Source organism: Lepeophtheirus salmonis, chromosome 12 (genome assembly GCF_016086655.4).
Source record: "Lepeophtheirus salmonis chromosome 12, UVic_Lsal_1.4, whole genome shotgun sequence".
NCBI classification, from domain to species: domain Eukaryota; kingdom Metazoa; phylum Arthropoda; class Copepoda; order Siphonostomatoida; family Caligidae; genus Lepeophtheirus; species Lepeophtheirus salmonis.
Window position 1 is genome coordinate 11,859,000 of NC_052142.2, and position 14,537 is coordinate 11,873,536.

Consider the following 14,537-nt stretch of genomic DNA (forward strand, 5'->3'; position numbering starts at 1 on the left):
GGCATATGGGAGCATCCTGCACTACTTGATCAACTTTAGTGATTCCAAATCCCGAACCAATGATTTGGTTGCTTTTCGATCCATCTGTGAATATATGAGTTTGGTCTTCAATCTCATTATCAAGAAAGTTGCACTTCTACATTTTCATTCGATTTATTTCGAATTTTTGGAGGTTGGAACAGATTAAAGATAATTGTTTCCTTATCAAAACTGGATGCAACACTCATGGAATATTCCTTGAATACTGATTTTTGAATGTTGGCTGCTGCTAGATACACTGCTTTATCCTTAAGGACTCCCCCGTCGTAAGAACTCGTGGAACTATGGCGCCGAATTAGTTATATATTTTCTATTGATATATTTTCGTTATGAATGTACTTTTAGCATGATTACTTGGCGTCATAAGAAGTATAGGAAAGAAAATAGAGATTAATTTGGATTTTTCTTTTATTGTTTTATTTATTTGAGTTATTGTGCTGGGTTTTTATTTTCTGTTAAGTACGTTGGGTAACAGTATTTGATTATGTATATGTGATTATTCGAAAGGTTGTATTTATTAGTATGATTATTTGAATTTCTTCAGTTTTTAGGTAATTTAAAAGGAAATAGATTTTTAACTATAATGTTAAATGATATTTTATACAAATATTTTATGCAAATTTCGTTTTATGGTTATTTTTATTTTTGTAAATTTAAATATTTATAAATAAAGACCATTTCGGTTGAGCAAAAAAATGGACAGCTCATAAGTTTATTGTTTTTCCAACGTAATAATACCATCCAAATTATCAGAGTACTCAATCATACTCACTCAAATAATGGATATAAATTACGTTGAATAATATTAACAAAAGGATGTGCGTTAGGCGTTTAAGAGGCTATGTGGTGATTATCTAAACGTGGACATGGACTCAAGTATTTCTAGAGTTTGGGTTTAGCTCTGGCTTACTTATTACATTCTAGATCATTCCAGATCATATGCATGTGATGCAAGATACACGCACATGATAATACGGCCTCGATTTTAGATGTAATTAATTCACATGATGATACGAAACCTCTCACTCGGTCATAAACCGGCCTCCTTCACTGTAGTTATCATACATTTATATACAATCATGAATTATATGCATAAAATACCGTATTACTGTAATTAGCTTAGATAATTTATATATAGAAATAAAATTAATACCGTTACATGTAAACAACAATATAATATCGATGATCCCTATCACGACGATCCCCAATGCCACTATAGATGATCCTCCGTCCAGAAAAAGACGACCTCGTCTTTTCTTCCGTACTTCAAGGTCCATCAGGATTCAGCATCACCCCCATAAGGTATCAGGAAAATTCCTTCCTGAAGAATCCTCCCCGGTGAAGTCTTTCCTGGCGAATTCCCAACTAGATTAATAAACCAATTTAAAAAATTAAGTATTTTTTCTTTTTTTCTATTAACTTTGTATTTCTATATATTTTCAAAAATAACAGCAAATACAAACATGAGATAATAAAAAAAACTGAATATATATCAATTTTAAAAGAAAAAAATATTCAAAATGCAATATTCTGAGCAATATCTCCTAAATAATCTAAATTTTCACGATTCTCATAATTATTTAAATAGTGACAATACGTTGATATCAATTGCGATATTGTCTTCTTGGTGCAGGCGGAGAATGACTTGCAAGCTCTTAAATGATGTCTATGTAATTAATATACAAAATATCAATATTTTAATGAATAAAATAATTTTTCTTATATTTGTAGAATATGAGTGATCTTGATTTCTCATCTTTATTTTCTTATAGTTTTTTTCCCTCTATGATATGTAAAGAAATAATGTACTTCCTAAAACCGATTTCTAAGTTTCAACGTTAATCAATTTCATTAATTCCCATAGATAAAGTTGCAAATGGTTGTCTCTAAATTCTACATAGCCACTTTAAGTTTCTCATAAAATGGAGAATATATTTTTAGACTTCAGAAAAATGATTCAAATCATTTCTAGCTGTTAGTTTGAAATGGTTTATTAATATAGGTGGGAACTCATCAGGAGGGAATTCATTGGAGGAAATTCACCAGGTGGGACTTCATAAGGGGAGAATTAACTTGAATGAATTCTCAAGGGGGTATTTTTCTGGGAATCCTCCTCTACAACCCTACACATTTTTATCCAACAGAGTAATATAGCAATGAAATAATTACTAAAGGTTCGATTCCAACTATACTACAAATCCTGAAGTTTGAGACTGGTTATACGAATGATCCCCATTTCTTCTCGAACCTTGATTGTCCATAGTATAAATCCAACTCATGTAGATCGAAATTCACAATCCCATTTTTTTACTTAATCCAAAATCCTTACTTCCATAGTTCTCATCTTGACCTTGTTCCAATCAAATACCCTCCGTTGTATCATTGTACTTATTCATAAATATTATAGCCCATTTCCAAGTACTTCTTGACGCTTTCTGTAACATTTAAGAATTTGTACAGGACACTTTGATCCTGTATATCAACAATAATTTTTTATCATTTATTTAAGACACAACCCCCTCGTCCGATTTATATAACATCTTCCCGAGTCACTGAGCTAATTTAAAGTTTCTATGAATTAATGCTGGCAAACATCCTTTTTATCCCATTTTAAACAACCTTAATGTGGACAATTACGAATATCTTCGACATGAGTAAAATCCATCAATTCATCGGTCTCAATTTCTTTTGACTTATATAACTCGTACAGATTATATTTATTATACAAAGGTAATCGAATTAACTCATCTAATCCATTTGCCGCTCCCTCTAATTTAAAGGATAAAGAGAAATCCTTTCAATACTCTCACTTTCAACTGCACTGATTGATCCATAATGATTTATAACTTTCCCATGTCCAATATATTTTTCCCATTGTGAATTGAAAACAAATCTGGACGTTCATTCTGAACACATCTTATCCGTTTGTGGACCTATTTCGAAGTAATTGTTAATACCATTATAATTGTATCAATCTTTTCAACTTCCAAAAGTTGATTGTGAAGCACCATTGTAACATTTACAATAGCCAAATTCTTAACTGAATTCCGGATTGCTTTAAGTTTTTCTTCTTCCTGTATTGAAGTATTTAAAAATTCTGACCTTGAATATTCTTTCACCATTCCGCCTCTCAATAATTTAAGACATTATGTACTTGTATTTTCTTTTTGTTGGTCATCCCATACCCACATAATACTATTACTTCATTTAATTCTATGTGGATATTCTATATGGAACAGTTTCCTGAATTGTCAAGTAAAAAGCTAAGTAAACTCTTAGCTAAAGAGATTTCTTTAAACATAATCAAGGAGTTCTTTCTTTCCATTATAATCTCTTTACTGGATTAATTTGACAAACTCCCTGCACTAAGACAAGGGTATTTATATTATATTTCATAATATACAATATACCCATCGTTGAATTATATGAAAAATATTTAAAAATGGCATGAATGCACTTATACTTACACTTCCAAAAAAAATTATTTTAAAATCGACCAACAATTAGCAAGATATGGTCATTTTTAATAATCTTAACCACTAGGTGGCTCTCACACGTTGAAAAACTTTAATCACTGATTTTAGAGCGCATACTTATTTATGGGTGAGGACTGGTTGATTTTGTTTCAATAATTTAGGGGGGAGTGGGGTCTTGATGTCCAGCAATACTGCTTATTGATGAAAAGCGCTATTTAATTAATTTTCTTTGACTTTCTTTTCTTTTCAAGAGATTTTTGCATTTAATTAGGCAAATCACCATTACTCTGTTTCTTTTTCTTCTTGAACAGATATTTTCATTTCATTAAGCAAATTTTCATTATTCTAGGGGTTTTTTTTCTTCTTCCTATATTATTTTTCCCGTATTTATCTTCATCGAGTTCTTCTTATCATTTCATTTTAATGTCTTTTGATTTTTATTTAAAATTTATTGTTTTTCATTCTTTTCCTCAGCCCTGTTTTTTTTTTTTTTTTTTTTTTTTTGTATATAGATTTTCCTATTTCTGTATTTATTAAGATGTAGAAATTTCTGTTGATTTTTATATAAAAATAAATAAATGTAAATTGAGATACTTTATTTGCACCATTATCTTTCTGTTAGTTTAGGCTCTTTTCTTTTAGAATGATTCATTCTTCATATAACTCATTATCTATCCTTAGTTGTTGTCTTGGAAACTTTGTATAATTTAAATTTAAGTATTTTGTCCTTCATCACTCTTTATACCTTAACAAGTCCATTATGATAAATAACTAATTACGATTAATGTTAGTTTGTGGTACCCATAAAATACATGATTTAGAACACTAATATTTTGTAGCCTTGCCTTCTTATTACAAGCGTCTTCATTTATTGAGACGATTTTCTAACTATTTCACTCTAACATTATCCAACGCTCAAATAATTGCATAATTATAAAATTTTAAATTTATATATTTATCTATTGAATCTTATAACTTTCCACCTTAATATTTACTTCAGTCGTTTATTATTGGATTACCTTGATTCTTTCTTTTAATAAAGTATTTTCTAGGACCACATGCAATGGATTTTCCAAGGGTTTCGATAAATTTGAAATAAATTTTATTGGTTCCTTCGAATCTTCAATTTTTTTATTTTATTTTTCCTTCCTCTCTTGTCACAGCTGATTGTAACTGATCTATTGAAATAGCATGAGCATTATTCTTTGTCTCCTCCAAAAAATTCTTCAAATTGATAGGGATACTATGTTGATTTTGGTTTCTTTTTTTAACATGCCCATTCTACACTGGATGTCATCTTTGAACAATGTAGATGGGCGACTGATTTCAGCAGCTTTATTTTTAGTTAAAATTGATTCTGGTTTTCAAACCTTAAAAATATTTAACTCTACTTATAACTTTTTACGTCGTAGAATAATTTATCTGTGACTGATTAAGGCACTTTTACCATTCGCAATGGAATTTTCTTTAATATGATCCTTTATTTGCGTTAGCGTGGTCTCAATAGTAAACTTTGAAGCTTTTGTTTCAAATAATACATGATAAGAAAAAGCGTGGAGTGTCAAATAAAGATTATACCTCTGACTTTTCCTTTAACTATTTAAACACTTCTTCAGTCCATTGACATTCTAATTTTTTTCGGATAAGTTTGCAATTGGTTCGAATATTCTTGCATAATGTGAAATACATTTACTACAATAAAAAGTCTTGCCCAAGAAGGTTTTGAGTCTCATCTTGTAACAGGAACAGTTTTAATTGTTGAACAGCCTTTATTAATCTATAAGCCGAAGCAACATGTCCTCTCCCTATTTATTGTCCTAACCAATTTTTCAAAAGACATGATTTAATTTGTTTTTCTCACCTTTCCCCCGAGATTAGTATTCTCAGTCGTTTGAACACAAAATATAGCAAATTTACTTCCCATTTGCATGAACGTACACTCTACGATGAGATTGTCATTAAAGAATAATCACCGGTTGACTTATTGGCCAATTAATTGTGCATAAGTTTCGCTCATTTTGGGTCCAAACGTATCTGAAGGAATTTATAGCCATTAGAGGGTCCTATTGATTAACAGGAACTGTAAGGTATGCCAAGTCATATCTACTGTAACAAAATAGTTTGATTTACCATTTGTGGATCTATCTGCAATTTTATTAAATATGCCATAGGATCCGCATGAGATCTATCATATTATTCAGAGCTCAATCATTCGTAGTAACTTTAAGGTTTTTTTCTTCATTTTTACTTGAACAAACGTTGAACACCATTCACTTATAGTCGGTTTAATAGTTCCTTTCTGAATCTATTAATTGAACTTACTTGTTAGGCTTTCCTTTCACAACTGGATTCAAAGCTTTAACTCTCATCTCCCTCAGCAAAAAACTTGTACCTGTCGTAAATTTTATTTCAGTACGGCCCACATTGGACGATTATTTTGATAAAATAGTATAACATTCAAAAATTATTCTTTCACTAGTCTACATCCAATAACACAGGGGAACAATTAGAGGCCCGAAACTTCCCCAAATGAAATTAAAACAAGAATGTAATTTTTCTTTGAGTGCAAAATACAAAACTGATCTCAGATCTTCTCTGGGTCGTCAGGTTTCAAAAATATTTGAGATTATAGTAATTCGAGACTATTAACGTTCAAAGACGTTTGTCACGATCAATAGAATCACCAAATTGAAGTATAATGAATAAAACTGATATAAAATGTATTTTATGATTATTAATCTTTATATTGATTCTGTATGTATCCTCTTCTCAACTCGACAAATTTCCATTTTTATGCTGAAAAGGAGGAATAGAACTTAATCATCATTCATATTGACAAAGAGTAACATAGGTCATATTATATAGAAATATTCGATCGTTTATTTGAAAAATTACTTACATAAAAAATAAAGATATCCAGTTTAATTTGGTATTTTTTGAGTGATTCCATTTTTTTAGGGAGATGTACAAGGAAATATGCAACATTATCTTCTATTATTTACGATTTCAATGTCCTCATAATGACGTCATACCTCGTAATAAACATATACATAACAAAATGCCACACTTCCCACTAATTAAAATAAAATAATTATTAATTAGGTATATTTTTAACATTAAAATTCTTTACTCATCATGAGTGGATCAATTCATTGTTTCTACCCTGGAATTTCCTTTCCCAATAAAGGGGTCCACCCTACTCTCTTATGAAACCTTGTAGTTTTTGTCAGATGAAATTTCATCCCGTTATCCCTAGTAAAATATAGAGTTCCGAATAATACTATAGACATATCTTGAGAGGAATGATCAAGTTAGAAGTATTTTCCTTTGGTGCTAATTCTTGGATAACATAAAAGTTTAACTTCTTCAGGTATTCATGAATGAAAAATGATCTTAGGCTTTAAAAATTGTCAAAATAAAATTTCATTTAAATTTCAAATTGTTGTACATTTTAGTTGTATTGATATAACTTCTCATTGTTGTAGTACATATTTAAAATATTATTTCTAACATATTTCACATCTAAAGCATTTCATATGATTTTCAAAGTAAATGGATTTCGTCATAGTTCCAACTGTTGAATATGGATGGAACGATTCCCACAAAAGTAAAAAGTGGCCTTTACTCTAGTATGAAGCTTAATGTTGTTTAGTTTTCTTGTTCAGCCATTTTCATCCTGTTTGTGTTATCGGATTCTATCACATATATATTCTAGTGTTGTTTTAAGGCTCTTCATTAATTTGGAAGACCGTGCATTCCAAAGGAGGCCAATTGCCTGAACTATAAGAAAAAAAGGGCATTATCCTAGAATTTGTAGAGCCAAAAATATAAGTGCAGTCTTAATAATCAATTCTGTTCGTGAATGTGAGTTGAATTAAGTCCAAATTAACAAATTGGACGCACGCGGGAGTTCGTCGGAAACAAAATTGCAGTATATGATATTGGCTGTTCATAGTAGCTGTGTCTTTGATAGTCCGTGATGATTGGCTGATTCCTATTGAAGAGAATAGCAAGAAATTAACAAAAATTTCACTCCATATAGAAAATATTACTGCAAGAGAGCTCCTATGGGATTTATTTCTACGGTAGATGCATGTAATAGTTCGTGTGACATAGCACTAGAAGGCATCCCAAATGTCGATTAAATAGTCCATGATAAAATCTTGTTGACGACGATGATTTTAAGAACCATATTAAGAGCGTAAGAAAAGTCTTCTACATAGGTACTCCCTTATCACACACTTATATTACTCAGTGACACTACCGTAGATATTGAAATTTGAGCATCTTTTGTTGAGGATAAAGTATCTCAGGTCTCTTCTTTTGTCCTAATTCATACAAAAAAATTCTTTAATAAATGAAGATCAATCTAAGTAAATGAAAAACACTTTTATATTAGGATTTGTCCCTCTATTTACTCAAAATATTTTTTCTAGTTATTTTTAATATATTTAAATTTTATAATTGTAGCTTATGTCTAATATTCATGTTTAAATAACATCTACTATTTTACTTAATTATAATTACATATGTACATCAAGTATTTTATTTTATTCAATTAGAATTGTAGTGTCTCAAGGAGGATGTATGACTTAACATTAACCAATTCAGCATACACAATGGCTTTATTTTCTCGATTAAAAGTTTTGTAAATTTCGGTACAATGTATTTGAAGCATTTTCCATCATGGGGTAGAGCTTTGATAAATTTTTAATGAGCCTTACTTTTATATGGAGAGGTGGGAAAATAATTTTTCCCGTTCAACTACTAACTTATTAATGATATCTATACCTCCATGGATTTTTTTTTTTTTCCCTAATCAGAAATCAAATCATTTATTTCTGACTGGTCAAATTCTTTATGTTAACATGATGATTATTATAAAATTTCAGAGTTTGGATCATTTATTTCTTCAACGTCGCCTTGATTGTCTCAGCAAAAGGTGCTCGAATTCCAATATTTATAGAAGTGTAACAGGCTGGAAATGGCCGAAGAAGAAAACCAAACAAAACTAAGCTTCATACTAGAGTAGAATCGACTTTTTAGTTTGGTGTAATATGGTGTTCCCTGTGTAACCATTCTTTTTTAACCCTTTCTCATACATATAATGTCAATGTTTATCTTAATTTTCTCCGTCTCACTACCTACTCTATCAAGGGTTACCTATATACCGAAATAATTTATCTCTAGCTAGTTCATACTTAAGATTATGATGTAAACTTTTTAAGTTCTCCAGATAGAAAGCAGATTATCTTTTATCTCAATTGAAGGTAACCGTGTTCATGTGTTCGTGTTTACTGCTTCAATTTCCAATTAGTTCCTAATATTTACGCAGGGACTATTCACCGATGCTCTTCCAGAACAATTGAAATGACTAATGATACCCGACTGTTTCCTTGCCTTTTCTTCATTATTTCAGTTAATTGTGACTTTAAGATTAACTTTTCAATCGTTCTTTGTTACTGATAACCATAGAATATCTGATGTGCTGTTATCAGAAATATTGTACTATTTGGCTGTAGCCTCATTTCTACAAATACCTCAGTCATAATTACATGAACTAGCTCTTCACAGTCAAACCATTAAAGTGAAGACAAGTATTATTGCCTTAGCAGACCCAAAAAATTATGTTAACCAAATTTCTTCCCTCACATATCCGACCTATGCAATCACATCATCACCTAATTCCATTGATATGGTCAGTTCTTTCATTGCTTTTCAGTGATTCATTGAATAATACTCCTGAGCCATGAACTAATTGGGGATAGCTTCCCAATGGTTAATCTATATTGTAGACCATGTAATTCACCACTTCAATAAGAGTTACCATAACATTTTGCTTATTATCTCCTACTGAATTCACGACAATATTTGCCTTTTCCAGGCCATTCAGGTACATTACCTCCTCCATAACTCTGGATCAATAAGATAGAGCGTCTGATTCATAGGATCTATTATTTCTTTCACTCGTTTAAACCACCTTAATATACAGAAGCTCCACTTACTGATTTAAAATTTTACAAGGAGTTTTTAAGCTATCAAAAATTGAATCAGGAAGTTGCTATTGCTAAAGTCGATGCATTTCTAGGACACACATGGTACTTTACAAAAGAATTGGTTGTGTTACCTCTATTCAGCGTCCAGAAGCAGATTTAACAAATATATTTAGACGAAAAAGTTTAAATTATACAAAAATTAACCTAAAATATGAAAGAAAAATTAGTTTAAAACAATAAAATGTAAAATTGATTTTTAGTTCCACCAGAATAGAAATATAGGTAAAATAAAATAATATAATTAATAAAAGTAGTCATATTAACTGAAATATAAGTTATTCGTAAGCTGAAACTACAAAATTTGTAGCAATTTTTCACTACAAAGTCGAGTGTATATTTAAACCTCTAGCGATGGCTGAATTATTAAGATATCTGTATGATTTTAGTTATGTTATTTATACAATGAAAAACCTCATAATAAGACAGCCCAGTTTCATGATACCAAAACATTTTGTTTGTTGGGACACCTTAATGGGGCAATCTTGTCTGATATGCCTTATTTCCAGGCTGAATTTTTAAGATATCGGTATAATTTTTGTTATGTTAGTTATACATGAAAAACCTCATAATAAGACAGCAACATTTCATAATACCAATATATATTTATTTTTTTTGGAACACCTTAATGGGGCAATCTTGTCTGATATGCCTTATTTCCCATTAACAATAATACTTAGGTCTATGTTATACCCAAAATGTCCTAGTTTTTCTATTCGATTCTTCTTTCTTCTAAAGCTCTTCATAAAACAAAGTCATCTTTACCTCATGCCGGCCTTGGGGATGTATCACACAGTGGTTTTCCTTTATTGACAGAATCACTGCATCCAATTCTTTATCTTCATCATCATTATAGTGCCATCCAGCAACTTGTTGATGTTTTAATAATACTCCAATCGTCTTGCAATTTTGACTGTTTTTTTTACAGCAAACTCTAATCAAGTTATAGTTTTCCTAGATTGGATCCTTCACTTCCTCCCCAGAAAACTCATAACAAAATGGTCTCCTATCCATGGTAATGTACGTATCTAACACTATATGTCGTACTTTACAGGCGTATAGGGCCATTCATTGCTCCAGCTACTTTGTAAATATCTCACCTTCCCCCAACTTTCAATATTTTAAATAGACTAGTCTCAGCTCTACACAGATGGAAATATTCAGATCCATGAAATAGCATAACAGTGTTTCTCTTTTTAGCAAACTGCTCTTGTTGGAGTTTTAAGTTCTCGATTGTGTTCATTCTCCTTGAAGTCAATAAACCAATTACGTCAAGAAAACTTAATTCGGGAAGACAGCGCTTACTATTTATATTGACCTTGAACCGTCTCAAAATTGAATTCAGAATTAATACTCAAATTTAACGGTCACTATTCGACTCACCTCACCTTAATTAAAAAAAATATAAATATTTTTTTGTTTTATATTTCTATAACAACCCCTTTTATTTACTTAATTTCTATTTATTCTGTGAATCATTAGTACCTCTATCAAAGATTTATTCCTTCGCTCCATGTAATTAATTTTATATGTACTGTCTTCTCATTTTACTCTCAAATTTTAACTGATTCTAAAAGGAAGATACTATAAAATGCAGCCCATACGAAGTAAAACTCACGAGTCATTTTATGTTGATCAAATATCTTAATTATTTATATTTACTTAAAAATTAAATAATGTAATGTCCTATTCTATTCAAGCGAATTACAATCGTGGAAAAGGCTACTACAAAGTTACTTAAATTGTTTTAAAGGATATCTACTAACAAATGTCTGAGAAGTATTCTATCTTTGGATATATATTACGTTGGAGACTACTAACAATAGGATGTGTATTAGGTGCTTAGGACCTTACCTTATTGATTGTTTACATAGGTATCCAGTGAATAATACAAGGAGTTTCTTGTAGTTGTGCAATGTACTGTATATTATAATACTTAGGAGGTAATATGGTGATTACCTTAACATGGACATAGACTCAAATATTTCTAGAGCTTGGGTTAAACGCTGACTTACTTATTACATTCTAGATCATTCCAGATCATATTCATCATGTGATACGCGCACATGATAATATGGCCTCGATTCTAGATCCAATTCATCTACATGATGATACAAAAACATAAAAAAATAAATAGGTATATAATCATTAATAATATAGAAATTATTATAATACTTTCCCGTATTACTGAAATTAACTAGATAATATATGTATTTATAAACAAAATTAATACAAGAAAGATATACACAATAATATAATATCGATGATCTTGATAAGGACGATGAATGACACTAAAATACATAAACACAAAAAATATATCACATAAAATATATAAATTTAATTAGCACTGTTCCAATCGTTCTTGATTAATATTATCTCCCATATTTATTCTACTTCGACACCTTCAAACTTCTTCTTTTACCTACTGAATCAAACTAATCCTACTTTTCTTTGAAATTCTAATTTGGAACTAATTTGTTGACAAAATACAACTTGCCTGAAATAGAACCTGCTACGTTAGCCACAGTGAACGAAATAATTTAAATATAATATACTCCAACTATTCTTCTTCTCATTTGTCGCATGACAATTCAAATTGCCTACAATTATTCTTTTGTAACTCAAATAATGAATTTTCTGGATCTCCCAATATATATTTCTTTAGGAACATACAGACAGATCAAAGAACTATCCTCCGTAAGAACACAGAGCTAAACTGAAGAGTGGACAGTGATTTTGCAAAGTGATTCTACTCCAACAGAAATTTTTTGTCCCTTATCTTATACCTTATTCAGATTCCATAGATAATTTTTCTCCTCAGAATACTTTTTAAACATAAGGTACTATACCGTACTTACACCATTAAAATGTTTTACAAAATATACGTTTAAATTTACATTATGGCCTATACCAAAAAGAATTAGAAGCAAAAGTATCTTACCGTCTGCCAATTTGTAGTATCTTTTCTATTCAGGAGAAAGCTACTGCAAAGTTACATAGATTTAAAAAAAAAGGATATTGTTAGTTAAAAATTTATTTCTGTTTACAATAATACATATATACATTATAAAATAGTACACATACATTACAAAACTATACTTTAATACGAACATATAACGAAGTAGATGTGCTATTATAGTACAAATTGATGTTAAATCTGTTACATTTTGATGTAGCTCATACTTAAAGATACTTATTGTTACTATGTGTACCTATATTATATATATATATATGTATATTTGTCATGATCGCATAAAGGAATAATAAAGTGTACAGTTTAAATATAGACCACGATGGAGCAAGGTGAATAAGTTTTACTCTTAAAGATTATTATAAGGTGCAGTTGGTAGATTTAGAAGAACATTAAAGAGAACAGACCCGTGGATTCCTAAGAAGGCGACAAGATGTCAACTGAAGAGAACACTGCCACGTTATCCATAGTGAGCAGATCTGGAAGGGTCCAGAAAAAATCATTTTAGTTGCAATCTGAAAATTTAAAAGAATTATTATTATATGAAAATTTGTACCCTTATAAAATTAATCGTACTTTAATAGGTATAAAAATATAATTATTAAATATTATGAAAAAACTGAAGAAGTTGTTAGTCTTTTGGAAGAATCCTCGGAAGAGAATACGAAAGAGACAAACAATATAGTAACAATGGGAGAAAAGCTCATCAAAATTGAATCTCGAGTAGATATGTATTTTGAAAGACGTTTGAAAAATTCAACGGACCCTTCAGTAAAGAGTGTAAGACATCAAAATATTCAGGCAAAATTATCAAACCAAATTGAAGAAAATATCAAACAAGCAGACTTCCGGAAATGGATTGAGAGCTGCGATAATTATGTGAGGTTGACTCATTTGGAATTTGCCAAATGTTTCTAAAGGGCCTTGTTCCTTTCTGCATAATTTATAACGTGTTGCTGCAATTTGTCTCTTTTCTTTTAGGTATGTTCATATGTCTTCCAGGACTTTTTCAATGGATTTGCTTGTATTTGCTGGAATATCCATAATATATCGGATTTTTGTAATGAACTCTGATAAACACCAAGTCGAAAATATAGAAATTGGTTTTTCCCTTGTTTTTTTTTTTACACATGTGGGTAAAAAGAGCGTAATTATTACAAGTCTCCAACCAATTAAGGAAGTCAGAATATCTTATTCCATCTCCATCTCTGATTTACTTTCTAAATATACATCTATTTGAGCTTCAATATTAATTAGATCTCTTCTACGTCACTGGCCTTTTCGACTTCAAGTTTGTATTCCAGAGAAGATTCCTCAAGAAGCACAAATAATTCCTCTGTTTTCTCCTTAAATTTCTCGGTAGCTTTCCTTATTATTTCTAACGTCCTCCAAATTTTAAAAGTATTTGGGACATAATTCTCCATGAGCTTTTCGATGTTCTTTATTTGTGCATCAGACCATCTTATTTGCTTACCTCTAGATCTTTGAAGATTGATCAATGGAGATGTTTGATCTATTTTGATCATTTTTGGAATAATACCTTCATCTAGGAGTTCTTCTGTACTTCTGGTCTCACGTTGCCTACGACTTTTTCTTCTTTATAGTAAATCTTTGGAGTTCGATTAGGACTGCCAACTGCACCATGTGGTATCCGATCCTATCTCAGATATATTCTTAGAATAATCACGGAATAAATACGAAAAACTTCTACAAAGGTCCGTGCATATTACAAATCTATTTGTATTTTAAACTTGGTAAGAATTCACCCATAATAACAATAATAGATTGCATAGATACATATATATAACAATATTGTAATGCTTCATTTAATAGTAATTAAGACAAAATCCCAAAAAGTATAAAATGTATCATGGCCACTTAATACTCTTTTGCACTCTCCCCATTTTATTCATTCGACACTACGTATCAAGGAGTAATTCCTGAATGAAAATTATACTCCTTCACTTGGAAAATCATCCAAAACGATAAAAATCTCTT

General features: G+C 30.4%; 1 long non-coding RNA gene across 1 annotated transcript; it reads left to right on the top strand.

Moving 5' to 3' along the window:
- The first annotated feature begins 4,000 nt into the window (after window positions 1-4,000).
- LOC121127251 (uncharacterized) lies at window positions 4,001-13,648 on the top strand. Its single transcript, XR_005867705.2, has 2 exons — window positions 4,001-13,418; window positions 13,521-13,648. It is a non-coding gene; the product is annotated as an uncharacterized lncRNA (long non-coding RNA).
- Window positions 13,649-14,537: the final 889 nt, after the last annotated feature.